Source organism: Medicago truncatula, chromosome 6 (genome assembly GCF_003473485.1).
Source record: "Medicago truncatula cultivar Jemalong A17 chromosome 6, MtrunA17r5.0-ANR, whole genome shotgun sequence".
Taxonomy (NCBI): Eukaryota; Viridiplantae; Streptophyta; class Magnoliopsida; order Fabales; family Fabaceae; genus Medicago; species Medicago truncatula.
In genome coordinates, this window is record NC_053047.1 from 16,058,413 (window position 1) to 16,071,826 (window position 13,414).

General features: G+C 32.4%; 1 long non-coding RNA gene across 1 annotated transcript; it reads left to right on the forward strand.

The window, feature by feature from the left end:
- The first annotated feature begins 10,862 nt into the window (after positions 1–10,862).
- Positions 10,863–13,064, forward strand: LOC112422627 (uncharacterized). Its single transcript, XR_003013110.2, has 2 exons — positions 10,863–11,095; positions 12,830–13,064. It is a non-coding gene; the product is annotated as an uncharacterized lncRNA (long non-coding RNA).
- Positions 13,065–13,414: the final 350 nt, after the last annotated feature.

Consider the following 13,414-nt stretch of genomic DNA (forward strand, 5'->3'; position numbering starts at 1 on the left):
ATTTTTACAAAAGTTTGATTCGATTGACAAAACCAAGTTCAATTTAATTTATTTGATGTTTCCAAAGGTTTAGAAAGCATAACAACAGTTGAATACATCAAAAAAATCGGTTTGAAAAGTCCACATCAGCCCCAACTAATCGCACGGATCGAACGTCTAGCTTGCCTTAATCCCAACAAATAGGTAGAGGGGACTCGAGAAGCCTAATCGCCACTAATAATCTGAATTAACCCCTTTATATTTTAGCAATTCATACCAACTGGTTGACCCTATAAAATCATACTTGTAAACCCCCACCCCTTAATGTGACTGATTTAATAGGTTTAACTAATTGCCTTATCGAAACGAAAATCCATATGAAAATGATCTTACTTACTTTTTAATTACTTAGAATTGATTCGGTACATTTTCAAAATTTTGTCGTCAACTGCTTATAAGGAGTCAAACCAATTTAGAACAGTTTCTTCAGGTTTTGGTATACTAGACTTTGCACCCGTGCTGCTGCACGGGTCATATACATTGAAAAAAGTATTTAAATGCAATATTAGATAGCTAAACAACTTGGATGAACAGTATCAAAAAGATACGACAAACTAAATAAAAATATCAAACCCCAAAGAAAATAGATGTTTGACTCGTGCTATCAGACGGGTCTATTAAAAAAAAGTAAACATCCTATTTTACTTGTACTTGACCCAACCACATCATAGTAATTACATAAAGGAGTGTTATTTGAACAACCAATTTGGTGACAACTTATTTGACAATCATACTTTACAAAGAAAAAAGTGGTATTGGCACGGAAACCATAGCAATAAAGAGATAAAGTAAAAAAATAGTGTGAGTATGAGAGAGAAAATTGTTGCAAAAGTTGTCACTAAATGTTCAAATATCATTTCTCAATTACATATTAACGTATCGAAATTGTTTCATTGATTGTCAAAACGGTATAATTCATAATTCATGTTGCTACTGTAATACACAGCCTATTGCAGCCAACACAGAGGCACTACACAGCCTACTGCCCCTCGAGATAACATGACAAAAAACAGAAACACCTCGACAAAGTCCACCAAAACTATCACTATTTTATCATAACTTGTTGTGCAAAATATGAACTTAGTAAATATGAAGGGATGATTCAAGTTCTGCCACATATAAGTATTTAGCAAACCATCCATTGATATTATTTAGTAAACTACAAACATGAATATAACTAAAAACAAAAACAATTATCAGCAACGAAGGAAATTTCACAGGTTTGGAGGAGCTAGAATAAAAAAACTTTGAAAATATATAACAGGGACCTAATGAAACAAAGTGCATGTATTTCAAACCATCCATTGATATTATTGCATATCTAGAATCTAATATATCATTAGAAATTAGAAAATATAATTTATGTAGAAGTATTTTAACCTTCAATCAAATGAATGAAAGATTACATATAGGAGAGCCCCTTGGACACAAAGATAAATCCATTAGCATTTGGTACTTTATAGTTAAATCTTCAGAAGAGGCGTTAATTGTCATTGTGCGCGGTAAGTTTGCATTGTTCAAAACATATTCTGCAAAATGAAGCTCACACTTCATACCTTTAGGAACAATTTAGGAACAATTTGTGGTTCTTCCCAATCGCCCTCATCACTGCCATGTCCATAAAGTTGTCAACAACCACAGAAATGCATATTTTCACCAGCATATTTTTTTTTTCCTGGCAATACTTGGGGCACGGCTTCTGCTATGCTGAGACTTGAATCACTTGACAAACCAGAAAAACCATAACCATCCACAATACACGACTCTTCATTCTTCGAATATGCAATTGGGCTTGTTAACGGATCCACAATAGAGCCTGACAATTGACCTTGTGTCCCACCTATATTTCCCACTTCAAAACTTTTACTTTGCAGAATTTATGGATTTTTAATTTGGCAGTCAATGGTGACTCACATCTGCTGTGAAACAAATAATCAGACATTATAGAATTTAGATCTATTGGAACGATATTTCATGTGAGCTTCTGCTATGAGTAATTTGAGTTATTGTGTCCTTATTGTAATTGATCGGTGAAGTCCAATTAATTGAGTGTGTCATGTAATGCTTCATCTTTAGTTATTGTTTCTGCTCAATTAATTTTTCGAGGTTTTTACACATGAAATTTAATGTAACTTTTCTTATAAAATTAGTTTATAATCTCTTTAGAAAGAAGGATGATGGAGAAGAAGTCACTCAAGCAGAAATGTTTATCGAAACACGTCAGCCTCAAAAAGGAAAAATAGATGAAGAAACAGAGGCAGCTATTGTATGCTTTTTCTTATTATTCTAATTATTCTTATTATATAATTTTAACAATCTACATTTTTTTATCCTTACAATTGATTTTTTTGTTCTACATATCAGTTCAAACTTCAAGATTCAATCCAAAATTGCAGTCAGCCTCCAGACCAAGCGTTTCAAACTTTGTTTGGTAAAGAAAAACCTGGTAGAGTTCCTTGTTTTGGAAGAACAGCTACACCATCGATGTTAAGGAAAAATGAAGAAATTGCCAACATTAAGAAACACTATGAAGGTGAAATGACTAGCATGAAGGAGAGGATGGAAGCATACGAGTCATTGACAAAGAAGAGGATGGAAGCCTATGAGTCACTTCTAAAATGTGTATTAGTGCAACAAAATCCAAATTTAAGTGATGATGATGTGGATAACATGATGGGACATGCTTTGGGCATTGCAAATAGTGCAGCACACCATTCGTCTATATCAACCCATGTTCCTGAAAAGGTATGATATATTAGTTTGACGTACTTTATTTTAAGGTTAGATAATTGTTTAGTAAAAGAATGGTAAAAGACATTACTTATAGAATATTAATGTTTTGGTACTGAGAATGTTGAATTTTGGACATTCTTTAACGGTTAATGACATTCTATATAGAATGTTAATTAACTAAATGAATTCGATAGTTTTGAATAATTTAAAAAAAAAATATGTTGTTGTAACTAAATTTTGGACATTTTATGCATCTATCTGCTTGCTTAAGTGATTAGTAATTTTGTGCATGATAGTATATGAGTTGATTGAAGACACAATAGATGAGTATTGGAGGAATGATGTTAGTTAGTGAAGCTTTTGTTTGTTTGTTTTAGTTGTGTTCTTCTGCTAATGGTGCACTTTATGTTCTTCTGAAATTAAAATGAAGTAATGTCTTTATTATGGTCTTTGACAGGGGTGTATCTATAATGCTCACACATCATTTTAGTCTCTAATATTTTGCACTATATTCTATACTTCTATACCAAATTGTATATGTGAACTAAAATGCAAATAAAATACCAATTGAAAGATATAAAATAAATTAATAAAAAAATTAAAAGATTAAAAAACATTATTTTTGCATTTATTACTTCTTTATTTTTTGTTTTATTTTTATTAACGTAATTTTTTTGATTGTTACAGTTTGGATCCGAAGATTATCTTCAAGAGGAATGAAGCTAGTGGATTTTGCACCTAATACTTGTTTTATGTTTTGGAAATACAAGAGTTGGTCGTATTTTCATTTTTGGAATCAAAAACTTAGTTGTTTTTTCTTTTGGAAGACAAGACACTTGGTTGCTAGGTTTATTGTGGAACCATGAATTGGTCTTTTGTGGACGTTACTGAATTTTGTAAAAGATGATTTTATCTTTGCTTGGTTAAATATATATTGTAAGACATTACTATGTTAATTTATGTTCCTTTTTTAATAATTTTTTAATTATGTTTATTTATTTTAAGAAATATTTATGGAATAAAGGCACAAAAATAAATAGACGATGTTATGGCCTAAATATTTATCAAAACTTTAGTCAACGAATGACTTATATAACTAAAAAGGAAATACCTAGAACTAAAAATGGCAATAAAGCAATTCTGACTCTAAGGTTTAGGCCACAGTTAAAAATCAGTTACCACGGTCATAAAAGCGTGGCCTAATGTTCAGGTGACACCTAATCTAAATCAAATGCCAAATATCCGTGGTTTAAACTAAGCCATAAAACCGTGCCCTATTGATGTACCTTAAGCCACGGTTACTAAAATTTCGTGGGCAAAGGAAAAAGTCCGTGGCCATAGGGAATATGCCACGGGCGCATAAACCACACTTGAAAAATAATGGCCAAACCGTGGTGTAAAGCTTTGGGCACGGATATTCTGGCTTTGGCTACACTTTTTGAAGTCTGGCCTAAGTTCAAAAATGTTGTTGTGACAAGTTTTTTTTTTTTTAAACAAATCAAAATGAGATATATTAAACCAACATGCTACTCCTTCGTCACAAGGTGTGTCAAAGAAGATAGAAAATAATGATATTAGTGTCTAAAACAGTAGTGAAGCATTAACCAGCACCCAAGCACAACAAGTTGTTTGAAACGAACTTATATTATTATTTGTTAAAGGATAAGAAAGACAAAAGAGTTAAATCTCCAAGTTCAACTACAAGTTTTGAGTATCATTGTTATAATATATACTTAAGACTTTAAATGGAAACATAAAGTCATTTTTTATGCATGTTTATACTGACTCTTTTATAACTTAAAGATCCATGGACTTTAAGATCACACTCAAATAAATGCATAAGAATTCTTTTCGATTATAATCCACATTAGACAGTTGACAAGAAATATGAATATACTTTTCTATTTTCCAATTTTAATTATAAACTTAGTGATGAGTAAAATAGCAAGTGCACGGTTCTACCCAAATAGTAATAAAGAGTATTGTTCCGATAGGAAGTTATGAATTCAATTAACTCTTAACAATGATTGGATTGAAAGTTTAAGATTAAAAAGTTTGGATTTTGTTTTTAAAAGAAAATATAATAATAAAAATAAAAGAGCCTTGGGATTATTGGTCGTCGTGGTGACAAACCCTTCACAAATCAAACCTCAGATCTAGAACTTTATATTAGACCTTCTTTCTAAAGAGAAGTTTTTCTTTAGCCTATCACATCTCCTTTCGATCTCAGTGAGTGTGTTTCTCTATCAACCACGCCTATTTTCATGGTTGATTGCTATTGAAAATCTTGAAGATCGAAACATTATTCTCAAGGTTAGCTAGACTATTTTCATGTTTCGCAATCCTTGTCTATATTCACTTGTTCCAATATTAAAACTTCATCTTTCGATACTTCGCTTAATATTTATGATGAATTAATAACAACTATTAAACTTCATCTTTTGATCCTTCGATTAATATTTGTTATTGATTATAAGAATGGTGAAATAGATTAGAAATTAGGTTTATATAAAATTAGGGTTTAAAGCTTGATTTGATTAGGATTATGTCATTAGACTTATCCAACATTCCCAAGACAAGAAGTGTCTACTCACTCACGTTCATTTCGTTATGCAAATCTTTATGATAAAAATGCTGACGTTGGAGTGCCACCATTGCAATAATAATGTTCATATTCATCATGAAGAAGAACACAATATGTTGAATGTTATATGAGAAATCCCACCATATGTATTTTAAATTAAAACAACAAATGCACTAGTAATAACAAGTTAAAGCTGAATCAATGAAATCAAGCAAGATACAACACAACTAATGTTTCTTTATTCCTTTCAACTCCATCCGGAGAGGGTCTATCTCAACTTCTAATAATGAGGTTTCTTCTTCCAAATCCTTAATCTCTTGCTCCCTCCTATAGTACACATCCGCCGCTATTTCGACGTTGAAATTCTTCCACTTCGAGGTTTTCTTAGTTATTTCAGCACGTATCTTCATTATGTCTGTCTCCTCTTGAAGGCGGATTTTGGCTGTAAACTGGCAAATAATTAGAGTTAAACAGAGCTTAGACAAAGAACAAAAATCAAAAATCAAAATTATACCTTGGTGCTACTGCTAGCATAGCTATCTCTTGAGGTCTTGCTCATGTCTTGCTTAGTTTGTATGGATAAGCAACCTCTAACTCTAAGAAACAAATAGCACGATGAAATATAGTTGTTATGATCTTAACATAAGTTAAATAGAAAAAGTGTATGTTAAATTACAAAGGTGATAAAAATTCATTTTAAATGAATTGATTTTGTACATTTGACTTTAGTTAAAAGTAAGCCGGCTATCAACGCATGTTTGGTTTTATTTTTAGAGGGGTCATAATTGAATCTGGAGATGTAAAATTAGTTTTGAAATGTTTGCTTGCTTTCAAAGAGAATTAATTTTTGCTTCACATTGATTCTACTTGAAGTTAGGATTTGTAGTTTTACCTTTAATGGGAAACAACTTTCTAGAATCAATTCACTCAAAATTAATGTTTTTGCCAGCACAAAACCAAACATACACGAAGATGGTTTATAAATGGATTAAGAAATAAATTTAGGTATAAAAATCATATTTAAAATTAAAAGTGATAAATCCTAACTTCAAATTAAAATCAATAAGCGACATCAAGAGAAAAACCAAAGCCAAAACATAAGAACTCACCGCCTTCTCTCACTAAACCAACCACCGCCTCTCAACTCCTTCTCGAAACACCCTCTAAAACCTTCATTCCAGATGTAGATCCGACAACAGGTGGTGCTCGCGTCGCTTCACGACGACACCACCTCTTCTTCCCTTTTGAATCCAAACGGTCCGCGTTTCAACCCTCACCGCCGGTGAGAGGTTCATTGTCTGCATCACCCTCCATCGTTGGTCACTCGCGAGGCGAACAAGAACACTCGCCGTGGCAAGCGATGATAGACAAATCTACGGGAAGAAACCTGTTTTCACCCAAAAACCCCAATTTCAACTACCCAAATCCCAAATTTGACAGGAAACATTACCTATTGTAATTCTCTAATGGCCTCATCTATTTATAATCACTAACTGAGTTTGTTTCTTACTTAATCTCTCTCACATGGTTACTATCCGCACCTCTATTTTGGTTATTCTTCTTGTTGTAACTACATCGTCTTTCTATTCACACCTCCCTCTGCTTAAATCATTAAAACACTACTCCATTCTCAAACTACACCTCTTTCCTATCAATTTTACTAATCCACTTCCGTTCGCACTCTACTTTCTTATTCTTTCTAAAACGCTATTTTCTTTCTAAACATTATTTTCTCTTACGCTTTAACTGACTAACCAACCTATACTTTCTCTTTACATATTCTCCAATAAATACAAATAATTCAATTAATATTATCTAACAACAAATACTAATAACAACATTAATACTAATATTATATAATAATAATAATAATATTAATAAACTAATATTAAAAATTGGGGTGTTACACAACCAAGAAAGTATGCAAATTACAGCGATCAATCTATGGATTGAAGCAAGCTTCCAGAAGTTGGAATCTTCGTTTTGATGAAACAGTACAACAGTATGGATTCATTAAAAATGAAGATGAGCCTTGTGTTTACAAGAAGGTTAGTGGGAGCATAGTCTTATTTCTAGTTTTATATGTGGATGACATATTGTTAATGGGAAATGACATCCCTACATTACAAGAAATCAAAACTTGGTTAGGGAAATGCTTTTCTATTAAAGACTTAGGTGAAGCCTCCTATATATTAGGAATCAGGATCTATAGAGATAGATCACAAAGATTGCTTGGCTTAAGTCAGGGTACATATATAGACAAAGTCCTGAGACGTTTCAATATGCATGATTCCAAGAAAGGATTCATGAGGATTTTAAATCGCAATCTGGATATGTGTTTTGCTTAAATGGCGGTGTTGTGAGCTGGAAGAGTTCAAAGCAAGAAACAGTCGTTGATTCTACAACAGAAGCCGAGCATATTGCTGCATCTAATGCCGCAAAGGAAGCTGTTTGGATTAAGAAATTCATTTCTGATCTTGGAATAGTTGCAAGTATTGTGGATCCCATTAAATTACTATGTGATAACAATGGAGCAATCGCACAAGCCAAAGAACCTAGATGTCACCAGAAATTCAAACACATACAAAGGCGTTATCATCTTATTCGAGAGATTATCGAAAGAGGAGATGTTAAAATATGCAAAGTACCAATGTAACACTCTCATTTTATTTAATTAATTAATAATTATTATTGGGTGTTTAGAATATATTTTATATGATTATGTGATGTTATGTGATTTATATGATTAATGGTGTGGTGTGTTGTATTAAATGACTGTTATTAGTATTTAATATAATAAATTGAGTTAATATGATTATTTTGATGATTAGGGTTTATTTATGAATTAATTAGAATTTATGGGTAGTTAAATGAAATATAGGGAAGTTACATTTTGGGAGTTAAGAAAAGAGAATATCAGAAAAATCAGTTTTACGTGAAAACATCAACTTTTGGGAGAAGAGGGAGAGAAGAGCAAGTAGAGCCAAGAATCGATTTTCTGTGCATTTCTTTCTGCAAATTAAGGTAAGGGTGAGGTTTACTTTCAATAGTGTAGATTGAAATTCTGAATTGTTGCTAACAAGAGGGTTTGGGTGAATTGGGGGAAAAATGGGTTTTGATTATGAAATTGAATAGAAAATGTATAGTAATCATAGGTTTTGTAATGGAATGGTGTTCTAGTCGATTTTAGGAATGGATAATAATGTTGTAAACAGTTTTGGGGTTTGAATTGGGAAAAATTGGGATTTTTGGAGAAAATTGCAGAATTTCACGAGTCTGAACTGACATGATCCGCCTGGCGAAGCATTTTCGCCTGGCGAAATTTCGCCATTTGCTCGCCCTGGCCAACTGTCTGGCGAGCTGCCTTGTAGAATTCCCGAGAGTCCCCAGATTTTATTCGCCATGACGAGTAGGTAGTTCGCCTGGCGAGAAGCCAACATTTTGATGAATTCGCCTGGCGAGAGCAATCTTCGCCTGGCGAAATTACCCAGATTTTCTGAGTTGTTTCTTCTGTTGATTTATGTAATATTGGGTGACTGGATGTATGAGCATGATTATAATTAATTGTGCATTTCCTGTAATTGTTGGATTGTTGTTGATGGTTTGTTGTTGATTGTGATGTATGTCTATATTTAATGAAATCATACATAATGTTGAGTTGTGGAGTCGTAAGTCACATACATATATGTGCATTGTTGAGTTGTATGTAGATATACACAAGCGGAGTCAGTTGCATAATCATAAAAGCGGTGAGGGCTTATGCCCTGGAACGCCTTGTCGTTCAAAGCGGTGGAACACATTGTTGTTCAAAGCGGTGTTTAATGGTGAGGACTCATGTCCTGAAAAGGAATGCTTTAACCATTCTATTAGCGGTGAGAGCTTCGGCTCTGATATGGTACCATATGCATTTTAGAGGAGTCTTAGCGGTGTTGTTGTCGGGTTGCATGAGTCTTTGGTGCATTGGTTTTAATTACCATATTTGTTGATGTTGTTGAATTATGAATTATATATTTTATGCTATATATTTATTATGATGCTAGGGTGTTAGATTCAATTGATGAATTTACTATCTATTATTATTGTTGTGAATCTCACCCCTTCTGCTTGAAAATGTTGCCCTTCCTATGGGTAACTTGCAGGTGATTCTGAGTAGTTGGTGGTGGCTCAAGTGTCGTGTCTAGGGCTCTGATACGTACGGGATGAGATTTCTTGTTATTATTTTCATTCCTATGTATCAATTTTTGGAACATAATGATGTAGCCCTTGCATGGATTATGTATTTATTTTTGTGAGGTTTTTATGCCAAGATTATTTTATGGAGAACTTAATAGTTGTTAATGTTGTTTTTGATACAAATATTCCGCTGCAAATTAATGATGTTTTGAAGGATGTTTACTTAAATAGTTTTATATTCTATTTAAGGAATTTTGAAAATGTAGTGTGACATGCCCGTTGATGATGAATACTCTGATGTTTAATTATTATTAATTATATTTGGGAAATCGGAGTGTTACAACCAACATTAGACAATATTGCTGATCTACTTACTAAAGCTCTTGCCCAGCAGAAACATGATGGTCATACTAGATCTATGGGTATTAGGTTTATGCCTAATTGGCTCTAGTGCTAGTGGGAGATTGTTGGTGTAAGATCTAGAGGCCAATATTTTATGTTAAACTTATCTTATGTATTATGACTTTAATTATTGAATAATATATGACACTCTTTATTATATTTATATAATTTTAATAAAGTCCTTAGAATAGATAGTTCGTGTAATAATATATAGGCTTAATTGCATTTTTGGACCCCTATCTTTCCAAAAGTTGCGGTTATGGACCCCTAACTAATTTAACTACAAAACAGCCCCCTATGTTTTGATTCTTTGGCAGTTTTGGACCCCCAGTCCATTGTTGACTCGGTCAACGCTGATGTGGCATCCTAAGTGAGGTGCCACGTGTCAATTTTTAATTTTTTTTTTGTCTTGGGGGTCCAAAACTGCCAAAGAATCAAAACATAGGGGGTTGTTTTGTATTTAAATTAGTTAGGGGTCTATAACCGCAACTTTTGCAAAGATAGGGGTCCAAAAGTGCAATTAAGCCTAATATATACTACAACATTTTTGAGTTTAGACCACACTTAACTTGACCACAGCTAAAAAAGCATGGCTTAAAACATGAATACGCCAGACTTTTGAAGTGTGGCTTAAAAATTGTATATACAATACACTTTATGATTTCTATCAAAACAACGTGGTCTATTCAATTCTAATAAACCGTGCCATGTAATACTTTAGACCACAACTTTTTCAAATATTAAAACCGTACCATACTTTGGTATCCACAATTGAGCGGGAATGAAAATAAATGAGAGGTACTTTTTCAATTTTGAGATCTGAATCATTTTAAAAAATAAAATAAAACATTTTTAAAAAATAAAATAAAACATTGTTTTAACAATAAAGTATATCATATTCTTTCACAAACCCTCTCTCTATTCACAAAAAAAAAAAAAAAAAAAAAAAAACTCTCTCTGAACCCTTTCTCTCGCTCTCTCAAACCCATTCCTCCCAACCCATCGAACTAACCTCTCGGTCGCGAACCTCTCCGACAACAGTCGACATCGGCGTCTCTTACTTTTACCAATCCTTCCTGATTGCTTTGAACTTCCTTAACAACAACAAAATCACACATGCAGATGAAGAAGGAAACTGTTTCTTTCTGTGTTGAATTTCTAGAGGTAGGTTTTCTCTCCCTCTCTCTCTATATTTGATTCTTAATTTGGGGAAAACAAAAATTAGGGTTGTTCAGTTTTTGTTTTGAATCTGATTTTAAGGAATAAGGTTCAGAATGAGTTTTAGATTGTGTTTATTTTCTCTGTTTATGTATGTGTTAGGCTCAAAATTGAGATGCTTGTTGCAATATGGATATTGTTCTCCTAAAGTGCTTCGAATGCCAACTAACTTTGTTTAAGACATATATATAAGTAATGTAACATTTAGTGAGTGTCCATAACATGTCCCACCATAACATCAAATAAGTCCCCTAAGCTTTAACTTCTACATACTTTAGAATCCACTCATGTAATTAACTCCTAAACATATATGATAGAAACTGCTCAAAAATAAATTTAGGATCCGTGTGTTTTGGATTTTTTTTGGAAAGAAATCCTCTTTGTTTTTATAATTCAGTGTTTGTTTTAAATATTAAGAAAATCCATGTTAAAATAAATCATTTTTAATCTATGAAACACGGATACATCTGCATGTCGCGGTGTTCGACACGTGTTGGATAACTTTAACAAGTGTCCTAAATATATTTTTTCCTTGCTTTGAGACTCCTTGACCCATGTCTGACACCTATACAACACTCATACGAGGGGTGTCAGACAACTTAGACAAATGTATGTTGGAAGAAAAAAAGAAAAGAGGTGCGACTATTACATTGAATACATTCCAACATTTATGTATTGTAACATGAATCTTTACTTTTTTGTTCTCTTGTTTTTTCATATGCTGGAACTATCTAGAGTTTATACTTGTTGTTCCATTCTTTTTGAACATGGTAGGATGAGCCACATGCATTGTCAACATTGAGTCCAAAGTGCTCTTGTTTGAGGGGTGTGTTTTCTAAAGCAAAGCTATAATCATTTCCTCCTCTCTGTCCTATCTTTGATTCATTTTCATGTCGTTTTTCATCTTGAAGTACACCTTTTGTATTCCTTTTTTTTCTTCCAATAGACATTGTCTAGAATTTGAATTTTCTGTTTTCATAAGAGTTTTAAATCTTTAAAGAATGATATTTAGTAAACAAACGGAAATTAGCTTAATCTTTTTCTCAAAAATTTCAAGAAAATATATAGTATTGTACCCCAAGAGTACAAATAAGATATATAGTGGATTTGAGATGTATACTTTTTTTTTTATTTGTATTAACCTTAGATACATGATTCAAGCATACACCATACGCCGTAAGGTTATTTAAGACTGAATTGGAGTTAAATGTTGATTTGTAGATAATTTTGTTGAATTTTAAATTATGTATAAGTTTACTGATCTTGTGAGTTATGTATAAGTTATTGAGGAAGCTGTGAACTATTATAGGCAGCTTACCATCTACTTATATATTGTTGGTATGGGTAAACTCATATGGTTTCTTTGTTTTCTTGTACGGAGTATATTAATGGAAGAATGATATGAATCATGATGAAGATTTGAATCACGTTCAGCTCTATTAAAAAATTTAGGAATTGAAGTATGTGCCTTGAATTATTTAGAATGCAAATGAGATGGAAAAAATTTGAGGATTGATCGAACAATGATATATCTAATGGAATTAGTTTTTTTTTTTTTTTTTTTAATAATATTATGTGCATTTGATTAAGTTCATTGCTCTTCAACTTATAGTCATACTGGTTATTTTTTAATTTCATTGTTCTTGTTTTATTTTTACTAACATAATCTTTTTTTTACAGTTTGGACCGAATGATTATCACCAAGCGGAATGAGGATAATTGAATGCAAGACTCGGTTGTATTTAATTTTTTGGAATGCAAAACTTAGTTGTTTTTTAGACTTAGTTATTTGGTGATTATGTTTGATCTATATGAATGATGAATTGGATTTTTGTGGATGTTATAGGATTTTGATAAGTTGAATTTGTCTTTTCTTTGTTAAAGACATATTTTAAGAAATTATTGTGTTGATTTATATTCCCTTATTTTAATTATTGTTTATTTATTTTAAGCAATATTAGTAGATACAATGCTTACAAATCTATAGCCTTATATTGAATTATACTGGCTATTCTCTCCAACAAAATAAAAATAAAAAATGATGTTACAACAAAAATAGATGTATAAGCGTGGTATGAGGTACATGCAGTAGGGCAGGTACAAATTAATAGCTACTGTACCATAAATGAGTTTTAGATCCATGGTCTAAGGTTTAGGCCTCAGTTTTGAAAGTGCAACCTATCATGAGACATTTGCTCCGATTGCAAAAATGGTCACTCTTTATACCTTCTTGGCAGTGGCATCAATTAAAAAGTGGGAAGTTCA